Source organism: Nannobrachium achirus, assembly GCF_963921795.1.
Source record: "Nannobrachium achirus genome assembly, chromosome: 22".
NCBI classification, from domain to species: Eukaryota; Metazoa; Chordata; class Actinopteri; order Myctophiformes; family Myctophidae; genus Nannobrachium; species Nannobrachium achirus.
The window spans coordinates 28,900,647-28,912,903 of NC_137829.1; the positions used below are offsets into that span (position 1 = coordinate 28,900,647).

At 41.3% G+C, this 12,257-nt stretch overlaps 1 protein-coding gene across 2 annotated transcripts in view; it reads right to left on the reverse strand.

Annotated features, from left to right (window-relative positions):
* Positions 1-12,257, reverse strand: part of tbl1x (transducin beta like 1 X-linked) — a 42,202-nt gene that overhangs the window by 20,640 nt on the left and 9,305 nt on the right. The window contains exon 1 of one of the 2 annotated variants that reach the window (XM_080753015.1): positions 11,583-11,655. The exons of the other annotated variant lie outside the window; for it this stretch is intronic. The gene's annotated coding sequence lies outside the window, so the exon portion shown is untranslated. Of the gene's footprint in view, positions 1-11,582; positions 11,656-12,257 lie in introns of those variants that run through there. 2 annotated transcript variants of the gene reach the window in all.

Here is a 12,257-nt window from a genome sequence, read left to right on the forward strand (position 1 = left end):
GGCCGCGTATGGATCTAATATGTTTTTTTAATGCTTATTTATTGAAATGGTGAAAACACTCAAATTAGTGCTCTCTGGGGGGATAGCAGATCTACATGCTCACAACGTCTCGCGTTGTGAGCTCCACACACTTAAACTTTATGTTGGTTTGTTTACTGATGAGTGAGAAAACAATGTTGCACATTAAGGTAATTATCTGGGGACCCCCCAAAATAATTTGGGGTCCCGACCCACAGGTTGAGAACCACTGGGCTAAGCTACATACAGCACGTAACGTGGTGTGACGTTTCAAACTGTTTTCAGAGAGACCATGTGACTTATCATGCAAGAGATCATTTGATTTCGGGCCGTGTCATAGGGACTTTAAAGGCCTAGAATTATTGAATACTTTAACCAGTGAAAAATAGCAGATATACAAGCTCACAGTGCAGCACCGAGTGCCGCGCTGCGAGCTTGTAGATCTGCTATTTTTGAAAAAGTTGTGAAAATGTGTGCAAATCTTTGAATATATGTATTTTCAAAGCAAACGTTTGTAACTCAAATATTGCTTCTGGGTGGTCCCTGGAACTAAATATATTGAGATGGGGGTCCGTGGCCAAATACATATCATTTTGGGGGTCCTTCACATGAAAAAGTTTGAGAACCACTGACATAGTAGTCTCTCAAGAACAGACTAACTGAGCTCCAGTTAAGTGAAAAGGACCTTTTCTTTGACTATGGCTAGCTAGATTGCTGACATAGAAACATAGGGTTTTTCAAAAAACCTTAGAAGGATTCAAAAGACACTTATAGAATCGGGTCAAAATTCGAATTTTCATGATTTAAAAAAAATAGCAGATCTACAAGCTCACAGCGCGGCACTCGGTGCCGCGCTGTGAGCTTGTAGATCTGCTATTTTTCAATCGTTAAGGCATAAAATCATGATACACAATAATGTGTACCTATTCTAAATGGGTTAAGTAAAAAATGGGAGTATTTTTCCACCACTGAAGGTGACTAATCAGGCATTCCAAGTCCAACGATATGAAATGCAATAGTTTTTTTTCTTCTCCTTTTTTTAAGAGTTTAAATTGCTCACTCTTGTCCTGCCCATCGTTGCATGATTCCTTCCTCTGACGAGGTCAATGACGTGGTCACTACGTGTAACCAGAGAATCCATCTGTTGTGCTGCAGCCACGTACGCTATTTCTAATCTCCAGTGTTAATTTCGTAGACTAAAACTATGACAAAAAATGTTCGTCGACCACCTATTTTCCCTGACGAAAACGAAATAAAAACAAAGCTTTGATGACTAAAACTAAGACTAAATATATTGACAATTTCGTCAACAAAGGGGGGGACAAGTGAAGATGAAATCCAGTAGAACTAAGACCAGTGCATTTATGTTAGTTATGCGCTCGGGTGTTGGGATCTACTATCAAAAGCCCCGTTTTCATAGAGCAAAACTTCTGGAAGTTTTTTCCAAAATTACGGCAATTTTGAAATTCACGCCATGTGAAAACGGCCACCTATTTTGTGTGCCGGAAGTTTTGGTGCCCCAAACGTGACGTGAAAATACCTAGTAATTTTCGCTGAAAGTACCGTGACAATACACATTTCCCTCCAGTGAAAACGCATGCTGCGAATTTGCCGTTTTTTTTACAACCAGGTGCATGAAAGGAGCCAGTTAACAGTTTAAAACATTGTATCTGGGATTGAAAACGACCTGAATGTAAAGGAATATATAGAAATAAAGTAGGTCTACAGCTTCACCTTGTATAGGGGATTAATTATTTAGGCTAGAATCGCATTGACAAACACAGCAGAAGTCTCTTTCTTTCTCTGGTCATCCATCGTTTATGGTGACGCGTGAAGAAAAAAAAAACACAGCTAATAATCTACAAGCCCACAAGTGCAACACGTTGCATCATGCAGCGATCCTTTCTGAACCTTATGTGTTTTTGCATGAAGAATATGTCTTGTAGCAAGCTCCCCTTAGATTGCACCCCTTCCATGAGTTTATCTGTGATGGTAACAGAACAAGAGGTTTGGTTTCCACCCTCTATGGTTTTTTATTAGACTGTAGTTATGGGCCCCTATCTGTTGATACTGTTTGGAGGAATGATGTACCAAATTTGGACCCTGACTTTTGTTGGGACACAGTGTGGTCTAACATTAGGCTATCTTCTAGAAATCCAGACCATCAACAAATTCATTTAAATTTTGTTCATCGGACTTATTTAACTCCCCGCAGACTATGTGCTATGAGGATTTTGAATAATCCCAACTGCACTCTCTGCGCCTCAAATAGTATTGGTACCTTCCTTCACATGGTTTGGGAATGCCCAAATGTGTCGTCATTCTGGAATATGGTTGCCTCAAAACTTTCAACTATTTTTAGTATTAATATCATATCTTCTCCTTCTTTATTTTTATTAAATGACGTCTCACAGTTGCAACTAAACAATATACGCAAGCGCATCTTCTTTGCTGGATTAACGGCGGCGAAGAAGATGGTAGCTACGCGGTGGAAACCTCCTCATACGTTAACGTTTCGCCAGTGGGCCTTAACCTTTCTAGATATAGTATATTTAGAGCAGTCGATAGCAAGGTTACACGGAGCAAAAGAAGAAAACATTAATATGTGGTCGGACATTGCAGATAAGCTTAAGGCTATGATTCAAGAAATCACTATATAGTGGTAACAGCCTAGCACAGGCATGCACTATTGTACATTCCGTGTTGGTCCGGGGAAAAGGGGTGGGTGGGTTTTCTTTTCCTTTTCTTGTTTTGCTATTGTTTGTGTTTGTCTGTTAATTGCATTTTTCTTTTGATTAATGTTTTACTTTTTCTTGTTCTATTCATATGTATGTCTCTAATTTCATGTTATGGAAAATAAAAATAATTGATAACAAAAAAAAAAGAATATGTCTTGTAACTTGTTAAATCCATTTGAAGGGTTCAGGAACCGTTCAGGCCGGGTGAGAGAGAAAAAGAAAGACAGAAGCAAAGACTCGAAGCACCCGTTACGGCTGCTCAACAAGCAGTGAGACTGTATGGCGTGTTGCCATGCCTGCTACTTATAAGCGACTATGGGCTTGATTTCCGTAAAGTTGCTTATATATAATTTGATAGTTTCTGGTTGCGTTTTATTTGTTGTAAGCTTCTAGATCACTTTTCAAGTAGCTGATGCGGCGATGCGTTTAGTTTTAAAGTGCTCTTGTGGCCTAGATAATATCACTTTTTGGGCTTATTTTCGTACACCTGGTTGCTTATTTCTCTCGCAAAGTCTGGCAACACGGACTTATACCGTGACAATGGTTTTAGTGAAAACGATGTATTTTATGGCAATGCCTGCATTTTTGCTCATGTGGAAACACCCAAAAAACAAAACTCCCGGCAGGTTGAAAATTATTATGCTAATTATTTTGCAGGAAAAATTCCGGAACTGTAGTGAAAACATGCCTCTACTAAGCGTTTCACTGTGACATTGTGAGCTTGTAGATGGGTAATCTTCAGCATACAACCAAGTGTAAAATCTGGCAGGTTTTAAAGGTTTTCAAAAACCATCGCAAACAAGTTGGGCTCGCCCTCAAGTTGTCTGTTGCAATGAATCCAATATTAGAGAGGTCAGTATAAGGTTGAAAGCCCAAATAATTGATTGATTTTTCAATGGATTCTGTTATCATTATAATTGTAAATTGGCATGATTTTTGCATTGCTTATGAGCATACTGCCTGATATATCTATATGAGAGAGAGAAAGAAGAGAGATCATTTTTCAATCACAATGTCAATTAAAAGCTAGACTTACTCGACCCAAATAAATGGGCACATACTGTACCTCAACCACTGCCTGCCATACCTATGGATATTAATGGATGGACATTTTGTCCAGACTAGACAGAGAAAGGAGAAGGGGGGGTAGAAATGAAGAATGCATGCTTGTCTAACCTCCATTCCAAACACTTTCCGGGCCCACTCAAGTTCCCCTTTGGTAGCATAGCAACAAGCAGGATCCAGTGCAAAATAGACAGAGAACAGTGTTGTCCCAATTACCAGTTGGCACACTGCCAGAGGGGTTGAACATGTTACTCAACATGAATTATTCACTTCTTCACCTTGGGATATTCTTTCAGATGGACTCTAGCCTTACTGTACGCCAGACATGCTATGGGCTTGAAATGCCGAGTGTGGCGTGTGAAACGTCATCGTATAGGCCAGGGGTCTTCAACATTTTCAGGCCAAGGACCCCTTAGCTGAGAGGGAGATAACGCAGGGACCCCCATTACATATTGTATAACATTATTTGTGTTGCAGATTTTCAGTGACTTAGTTTGACAGCGCTGTCATCAGTATGTTGGATTCATGTTGATGTGTTTGTTTGTTTTTTCAGACATTTAACCACTTATTTTTTTTCACCTCTACACCAAACCAATTTGCCAAAAATAGTCAATCTACAAGCTCTCAACGCCTCGCAGAGCTTGTAGATCGGCTATTTTTGGCTAAAGTTCTCCTCAGAATAGGGATGTGAGGGTCCAAGTTGTTCATTTAAAAGAATGATCCTATCACACAAAGATTTGGCGGCCCCCCTGAAATAACTCTGAGGACCCCCTAGGGGTCCCGGACCCCCTGTAGAAGACCCCTGGTATAGTCTACGTTTTCCAACAGAAATAGACTTTAAATCAAGGTAGGTGGTAGGGTAGATATCACAAACTAAAAAATGCCTATGATTGATTCAATCTCCCAAGAAATACCATAAAAACGAAATAAAAATAAATAAATACGTGTTTTTTAGAGTTTCTTTCAATCAAAAGATCACTGGACACTATAGCAGCACATATCAGAAAGCATGCACTAAAAAAAACAAATAAAATAAACAACACCACACACTATAAACCAAAGGGCTATTTATTCCCAGAAGCCACTCTCGGCCCAGCCATGGCTAGTTGAGAGTGTTTCCCTCCGGAGCCGGTTGCTACCCTGCTCCTCTTCGGCTAATTAGATAACATGGAGGGGGCCTGGAAGGGCTATCTGCATCAAAGCCAGTAGCCGCTGCTCCAACGGCCGCCGCTACACAGACCAAAACAACTGGAAACATAATTAACAGGGCAGGCCTGGAGGGCTTTGAGGCTCGGCGGAGAAAAAGGCAGCATGCACTAATCCATGTATCAGATGGGCTCCGCGGTGCCACCATCCATTTACACCGCTCCCTGGGCACCCAGGGCTTCCCGTGACAAAACTAACGACTCTTCGGGGGGGGGATCAGACAGAAACGCTTTACATTGGCACTGGCTGTTGAGGCTTATCCACCGTGAGGTGATAAGTGGAGGTAGCAGAGTTTGAAGACACGATCCATTTCAAATGAGAATGAATGACTCCACACGGGCAAAACAGAAAACAAGGTATACTAGCAAGTGCTGCAGCACTCCTTCAACAACAGACAATCCACTAGGCCACTATCAAAATAAGAGAATATCACAAGAATGAGAGAAAATCACCTGTAAAACATAAAATGTGTTAAAATGGTGATATCCATTCATGATTAGATTTGTATCTATATTTGAAGAGGCAAACTTTCTTTGCGTCTAAAACTATAGTCTAAAACTATAGTCTACACATTATGAATGTAGACATGATTTATAACAACGAGACTAGACTTCTGTCTGGCGCAATGTCATTGCAATAATGAATTTTATCCAACGCAGTTGTTATTCTTACATCCAGTTGCCTAATCGCCAAATCGTGCGCCTATTTAGCTGGCTGGTATTAAAACTAAGTATGATCTGGAGCAAACAGGACATCGCATTTCATGGGTTTTTAAACAGACAAGATGCCAGTGCAGCGAGCAAAGAACTCCGAAAATGCACAATTTGCCGGTGACAGTGATATTATGCACACTGACAGTTGACATTTACCAATTCCAAGTGGGAAAAAATAAAACATTAAATCCTCCAAAATTGTCCGACCTGCGTCCCGGGGAGGATTTCTGTTTGCCTCAAGCCTTTTTGCCTGGTCTTGCATGCTGTAGACCCGTGGTGGAAAAAGTACTACTACTCACATGTTTTACTTAAAGTCAAAGTATCAATACTGCAATATAGAAATACTCTGTTAGGGTGCCCACACACCAAAATACCTAGAGTGGAATCCGCCAATGCATTTCAATGAGAATGGAGCGTTTTTTTTTTGTTTTTTTTTGCAGAAATCCTCTACTGGCAAAAAAACGCTCCATCCTTATTGAAATGCATTGGCGGATTCCACTCTAGGTATTTTGGTGTGAGGGCACCCTTACAAGTAAAAGTCTGGAATTCAAAATGTACTCGAGTAAAAGTACAAAAGTTTTGGCATCAAAATATACTTAAAGTACCAAAAGTAAAAGTACAAACTGTTTGAAAGCTGAGCTTGTAGATCGGCTATTTTCAAATAGCCTAGGTATAAAATAGGGCTAAAGTGGATTAATGTATCTTTTATAATATAATCATTTATATCTGCAAAGTAACTAGTAACTAAAGTTTTCAAATAATTGTAGTGGAGTAAAAGTACAACATGGATCCCAGATGTAGTGGAGTAGAAGTATAGGAAATTGGAAATACTCAAATAAAGTACAAATGCTTAAACATTGTACTTAAATACAGTACTTAAGTAAAAGTACTTAAGTTACTTTACACCAGTGGTTCTCAACCGTTTCAGGCCGCGACCCCCAAAATAATCATATTTTAACTGGGGACCCCCCACCCTGACGAGCAATAATACGGTTGGTTCTATTTTGCGAGGCGTTGTGAACATGTAGATCGGCTATTTTCACAATTTCTGCCTCTAATATTTGACAATTTGGCCAATGTTTAATTTTTCATTTTAGAGGTATTAAAAAGTCCTTAAATTGTCACTTTAGAAATGTGCATATACCCCATACACTTAAACTCTATGTTGGTTTATTAACTTGTTGAGTGAGAAAACAATGTTGCACATTAAGTTAATCATCTGGGGACCCCCCCAAATAATTTGGGCACCCCCCTGGGGGTCCCGACCCACAGGTTGAGAACCACTGCTTTACACCACCGCTGTAGACACCTCTCGTGTGAGCATTAGGTACTATAGCGGTATCTGTGCCAGTCATCTCATGTGGGAGCAGACACCATAGCATAGGGATTAGGAAACTTCTCCATAAAAATGGTCAATATGTGAGTGACTATAGTATCCACTGCCTTCGCTGGATGGTTTTTTATCCAGCAGTGTAATGGATTCCATGTGGGAAACAGGATAATCTGATGATCTTGTGTGTAAAACTGTCATTTTACACTGCAGATGGTACTAGGGTTAAGGTCATGAGGTCATTCAAATGGAAAGGCTTCATCCTTCAGGGAGCGTGAATGTGCTAAGCAATTTCCATGGCAATCTGCCCATTAGACTTTTGAGGTATTGTGCGTGCCGTGAAGTAGAAATTCTGGCTCAAGGGTGGGGACTGGTCACCAAATTCAGTAAATGTCATCATCCATGGAGCATTAAGGTACACTGCAAATACCACTATATTCCAGCCAGTAAGTTACTATGAAAAGCTCCACCGGCTGTCCCTCTGTCCGTCCGTCCGTCCGTCAGTCTGTCCGCCACGTCGCGCCACGTCACACTTTTGGCCCTACTCGTATCTCCGGAACCGTTGCCCCTATCGATGCCAAACTTTGCGCACACACTCCTTGGATGGCAACTCACAACCTCCAGCCTGATTTCTCACATGGCCCTCTTCTAGCGCCACCATGAGGCCGATTTTTGCATAACACATTTTTGGACACTGCTCCTACAGATTTTGGCCTTAAATCTCGCAAAGCGGTACACACTATCTCTAAAGTCATGTCATCAACATGGATTTGTCCCATTTCCCATATTCCCTCCTGATTGGCTACGATTGCCTTCTAAAGTTTGTTTATGCGACCTGATGGTCGCTTATCTCCTGATTAGGGAGTCTTACTGGTTTAATTCATTGAATTAGCCAGACTCAAGTCAGTCTATACTGAACATGATGTGCTCAACTAGACTAGAGACTAATGGTAATCTCGCAGCTTTCATTGCCAACTCTGAGTGGAAAATCAAAGTGTTGTCTAACGCCGTCGTTCTCAAACTTTTGGAGCTTCAGTACCCCCTTTTCCTTTTCTCTCAAGTACCCCCTGTTAGTACCTCTGCGTACCCCTAGGGGTAAACGTAACCCCATTCGAGAAACACTGATCTAACGTCTTTATGGCAGCCCATATTGGGGAAATGACAGGATTAGTTTCCAAAGCAGACGCATTGGTAGGTAGGTGGAGATCTCTGATCGTCTGGCAACACAAAGATAAGGAATCAGCCTACCCTTCACAGCCAATCGTCATCACAAATGTATGTGAAGCGGTTCAACGTAGGGATGGGACGATAAGCAATATTATCGTTTATCGTGATAAAAAACACTCAATGATTGTATCGTGGATATTTAATTTATCGTGATATCGTCCTCCGTCATGCACTGGGATCAACAATCACCTTTTATTTGCTGAGCTGCATATCCGGTACCATTTAAACCCTCCATAATTGGTAAAAGGTACTTAGACTATAATGTACATACTTGATACAGTCTTTTTTTTTCACTCATCAAATGTCTTTGCCAAAAAATAGCCGATCTACAAGCGCACAACGAGCTTGTAGATCTGCTATTTTTTGGCAAATGTTCCGCCCCAGGATAATGGATTTTGATTATCGCGATAATATATCGTAAATCGCAATTTCTTTTGTCACAATAATCGTGATATGACATTTTCATATCGTCTCATCCCTTAGTTCATCCCTAGTATGTGGTAGAAACAATGCAGGACACCCTGCTGTGCAATGATGGGCTTCCCTGCCGTGGAGCACAGGCTCATTAGGGTCATCTTTAGCGTGTTTACTACGTACTAACAGCAATTACTTAACAGTGTAAACTACACCACTAGCTTCACGGCCCTTCACCAGGCATTGCACCTGAGTGCAACATTGCCTGTTCACACTAGGGATGGGACGATATGCGATATCATCGTTTATCGCGATAAAAAAACACTCACAATAATCGTATCGTGGAGATTTTATTTATCGTGATATCGTCCTCCGTCATGCGCTGGGATCAATTCGCCGAATTTGCCGAGCTGCAAATCCGGTACCACTTAAACGCTCTATAATTGATAAAAGGTACTTACTATACGTACTCGATAGTCTTTTTTTCACTCTAACAAATGGGTGTCTTAGCCAAAAAATAGCCGATCTACAAGCTCACAACGCGTCGCAACGCATTGTAAGCTTGTAGATCGGCTATTTTTTGGGAAATATATTCCGTCCCAGGATAATGGATTTTGATTATCGCGATAATATCGCAAATCGTGATTTCTTTTGTCACAATAATCGCGATATGACATTTTCATATCGTCCCATCCCTAGTTCACGCTGGCCTTGTATTGTACAGGGACCTTGTGGAGCTGAGAGTACTATCTGAACTTATTCGCTCACACTAGATAGAAATTCTATCAAGGTCTTCTGACATTAAACTTGGCATGGCACCAGGCCTACCCATCATTTTGTATCCCATGTTGGTGCAAAAACTGATATCAACCCAATGTAATTCACAGGAGGACACCACAAGACATGCAGTGCTAATCACTGCATGTCTAATCACAAGTATGCCAAGACATCGACTATGGTAAGACAAAAATAATAACCAGTAAGACTCCCTATATCGGGAGATAAGCGACCACCAGGTCGCATACAGAAACTTTAGAAGGCAATCAGGAGGGGCTATGGGAAATGGGATCAGACAGGACAGATCCATTGATGACATGACTTTAGATATACTGGGTACCGCTTTGCATGATTTTAGGCCAAAATCTTAGGAGCAGTGTCCAAAAATGTCTTTTGCAAATATCTGCCTCATGGTGGCGCTAGAAGAGGGCCATGTCAGAAATCAGGGCTGGAGGTTGTGAGTTGCCATCCAAGGAGTGTGTGTGCAATGTTTGGCATCGATAGGGGCAACGGTTCCGGAGATAAAAGTAGGGCCAAAAGTGTGACGTGACGTGACGTGACGTGACGTGACGGACAGACGGAGGGACAGACAGACAGACAGCCGGTGTAGGTTTTCATAGTAACTGGCGGTCGCAATAATCACACCCAGTGTGAAGTGAGCGATGCCTTTGATGAGTCAATTTCATTAAGCTATATGAACTAGACTAGAGGAACAATGTTAAATCTATAAGTTACGAACATTACCCCGGTTTTGTAAATAGCGAACGAGTCGTTCACATATGCAACGAGAGAGCAATGCAACAAAACCCTGTCCCTGTCCATACACTTCAAGGCTGCTCAACCGCGCCACTTGAAGGCAGGTCACCCAGCGGTATTGCAGCTGTTGAGGCTGTGCTCATATTGACATACCGACATACATACAGACATACACACACATTCAGTCACTTGTTGGAGCGACTGGCACCACTCAAATATGTGCTTACATGATCTGTATTTTTTAGTTTGTTTCGCTTGTCACAGTCAGCACAGGAACTTTGATGTGAAAAAAAACATAATAAAAGATGAACCAAAATTACTCCCTTGCAACAATAAGCAACCCATCCAAATGCTACCCAGGGGCATAACAAAATAATGACAATAGCAGCTGATATGCTGAGGGGATCTTGTTCAAACAGGATACATACAGAAATGGTTCCAGCGAAACCTTCTTGTATTTAAGCTCATTAATCGTGGATAATCTACCCATAAGAGCATAGCATTCATTGACCAATTTAATATTTAATATCCTAATTAAAATAACCTATGTATTAGGGCTATGGTGGTTAGACACACCACTGCAAACCTTTGAACAAAGGCACCCAGCCTGCAGAAAAAGCAGGAAGGTCTCCTAAGCTTATTGTGTTCAGTTACAAATGTATGTAATAAGAGTAAATCTCCTCCACACCGATTGCTTTTTGCTGGCTTATCTGTCCTAATAATAGAACAGGAATTGTCATTTTAGTGTGGAATCTCAAGGACACAGCATTTGAAATGCCTATTATACACAAACTGCAAAAAAAATAAAAAAAAAAAAAAATAAAAAATATATATATATATATATATATATTATAGATCGAATAAAGAAAGCACAATCATTATCTAAGATGGTTTCAAACCAATTTAGTAATTAATGTCAAAAGTCCTTCTGGCCAAACTGAGGTCCTTGAGGGGGTTCCAGGGGGAACGACTTAAATCCTATATACATCAGCAATTTGAAAATAGCTGGTCTACAAAGCCAGGCTTGCAGCGCTACTACGCGTTGTGAGCAGGTGTTCTATTTTCAAAAAACAAACATGCATCTTTTATGGGGGTCCCTGGAACAAGATATTTTCAACTAGGGGTCTGTGGCCGAATACCACTGCTTGACTTGGGCATCTTGCCTCGTAGAGGGAAAGATACAATTTGGAATCCAAACATTCAACCACAAAAACAGTGCAACCGCAGTCTCCTGTATAGTAGGTTTTGAAAGAATGGTGAAGAAAAACAGGACACTTGGGGAGGGGGAAAAAAAAGAGTTGAGAAAGGAGAAGAAGGCAGAGCCACAGTCTATATTACCAGCATGCCGGGGACCCCATTTTCTCCTGAACAGTCACCTTCTGACAGATGTGCAAACAAGACCTGGAAACAGCAGCCATTTTCTCTTGAACTGCTCTGCTGAGTAAAACCCGCCTTTGAAGCTTTTGGTTGGGCAGGCTGCAGTATTTTTCTTTTTTTCCTTTCTCTCTTTTTTGGGGGGGTGGGGAGTGGGGGTGGCGGTGGCTGCGAGATGTTCAATAATGATCCCACACACACAGGTAGTCACAACAACTATCTGCGCATTATGCTTTGCCTTTTCATAATGAGTCACTTAGCGACAGACAATGTAGGTCGAGGGAAACGGCGGGGGGATGGTAGACCGGTCTCGGGGGAAACACTTCTCCCACGGCTGGCCCGGGGCAACAACACCTCAGCATTAGGCGTAGTCTACTGGCTCTTTCGACATTTTAAACAGTCAAAAGGGTCACCAAGGTTACAAATTCCACACCCCGGTGTAGAATAAAAGGTGGGTGGCGTATTTTGGCACTACTACAACCACTGATACCACAATCCTGCCCAGATCCTTTGATCCTGACAGGGATTACAATGAGCCAAATCCATGATGTACTGGCTGTGCATAAATCACACTTTGAAGTCATTGCATCATCTATAGTAGGCTTATGTGAATAATGGGTATTAATTTTTTTCTTTTTT